Below are 2,500 nucleotides of genomic sequence, written 5' to 3'. Positions count from 1 at the left end.
CTTGGCGCGCTGAGGTCACTGTGAAGGGTGGAGATCAGGAAGGATGTTCTTTGAAGGCGAGAGAATGATGACAGCGTCCTTTCGGACCTCAAAGCTGTTTTTGATGCGTCTTCAAGGAAGGCATCCCGCTAACACCGAAAACAAAGATTTGCCGAAATTTTAGTTTTATTCAGAACAATTCCATTGATTACGGTTCGAAATATTAAACACTGCTGGGCGTCAGATTTGATTTAGGGCTGTGACGCAATGAATTGTTTAGATTCTGATGAATCACCAAATTTATGTTGAATTGAGAATGACCGCATATATTTCATCGCGTTTCATGAAAAACTCGAGCAAAATTGTATTCGGTACGCAAGAATTCCTACTTTTCCAAAATTCACGTTAAATAGAGACTCAAAAATAAATACAAAACTAATTTGCACACAAATTACACCTTATGGTGCTTTATTCTGTTGAGTCGCCTTTTTACTGCTTTTGTTATTGTTTTTAGGTAGGTATGAGTTCAGTTTACCATTGGATAGTAGAGCACACATATTGGATTTATGATCTGGATGACCTATTTGCAAATTTGATAAAAGGGTATTTAATACTTTACAATCAATTACTAATTTATATCATCACGTACAGTCACTGGCACGCATTTTCCTCAAATGCTCTCACATAAGGCACAGCTTATCGCATGAAACATTTACAGTTCCCTCTGCATGACATTATCGTGTGAAGGAAATCGTGATAAGAAATGTATTCGTGATCTCTCGCCGCTCTCTCAGAGCATTCAGCATTTCTCTAAACTTTCACAGAGATCTTAACGTACTTCTGTACCTCCTTCTTGATAGTGGACAAGAACAAAGCAAAAATAAGATTGCATGTCGGGGGCTGCATTGCCAATGAGATAATTTGTTGATTTCCCCCCCAAAACTGATTATCTACTGGGGATGTGGTGGATATAAAAAAAAAAAAAAGAAACGATAAGAAAAAAATAAAAAGCCAGGAAAATTTTATCCAACAGCCAGCGTAAAAAAGGAGAAGGTACAACCATATTGCTTACGTGCTTGGATCGCATGGTGTGTGTGTGTGTGTGTGTGTGTGTGTTTGCGCTTGTGAGTAGTACTCACCACAGAGGCTGAGTAGTGCATTGTCATTTCCCCTCTCTGTCTTCGTCTCTCTCCACTCTCACTTCTCCATTCTCACTACAACGTCCCGTCAACAACACCGCAAATAAGAAGGGTGACCAGGCATGTGAGTCCTCATGCTGCCATTAAAATTTCTACATTATGGAAGTTTTCATTCAAGATGTGCTTTTCCAAATTTAACATATGAATATGTGTCTTTGGTTTCTCTATTTGTATGCCAGGCTTTCCGTCGTCAGTGAGTGGTTACACACACACACACACACACACACGCACACACGCGCGAAAACACTCGTGCACGCACGCACGAGTGTTTTCTTGCTGACTTGCAATTTTTGAAAATTCCCCCAATTTTGTTTTAAAATGTCCTTAATTGCGTCGTAATTCTTGGAAATAGAAAAACAAATAATTTTGGACCTTAATAATCACAAAAACCCTGGTTCTCTCATTTTACAATTTCAGTCATTTTCATTACTTTCATTCTGTGTGTGTTTGTGTGTGTTTGTGTGAGTTGCGTGTGTGTGTGTGTGTTTGTGTGTGTGTGTGTGTGTGTGTGTGTGTGCGTGTGTGTGTGTGTGTGTGTGCTTGTGTGTGTGTCTGCGTGTGTGTGCGTGCGTGTGTGTGTGTGTGTGTGTGTGTGTTGTGTGTGTGTGTTTGTGTGTGTCTGATGCTCATTAAGCCCGTAGCGTTCCTCTGGAGGACACACTGGAGCTGCTTGACCCAAAACACACGCCCGTCTTCACTGCTGACACACTTTACACCCCGACACCAGATGAGAAAAAGGAACAGGCTTTCCTGCACTGGGAGGGGCGAAACCCAATCGTTATTTTACCACCTCCGATTGCTGTGACATTCCTTCGTGTTAAAAACTCTCCTGTGGCCACTTTGATTTTTAATTCATAACACGAGGAAAGAGGCAAGGGCTCAGTTGCAGAAAGAGCAGCTTGTTGCCGCGGTGAATCGACTGCATTTGATCACATATTTTTGGATGAATTTATCCTCCATTTATACCGGTAAGTCAGTACAAGAAACAACCAAATGTTCTACAGGAATAGGGAACAAAATGAGCAGCACAATAATCCTGGTTTGTAACGCTTACACCATCATCATTGTGTGTGTATGTGTGTGTGTGTGTGTGTGTGTGTGTGTGTGTGTGTGTGTGTGTGTGTGTGAGTGTGTGTGTGTGTGTGTGTGTGTGTGCGTGTGTTTGATTTACCATACTTGTAAGGACATGTCTCCCAAATGAACAATTTTCTACTTTTGAAGTGCACCGGGAACATGGTCCTCACTTAGCAGGTGTAATTACTCAAGATCCAAGATTCAAGATTCAAGAGGTTTATTCGTCACATACATATACATACTTTCAT

This window comes from Zeus faber (genome assembly GCF_960531495.2).
Source record: "Zeus faber genome assembly, chromosome: 15".
NCBI classification, from domain to species: domain Eukaryota; kingdom Metazoa; phylum Chordata; class Actinopteri; order Zeiformes; family Zeidae; genus Zeus; species Zeus faber.
Note: the sequence above shows the minus strand (reverse complement) of the source record.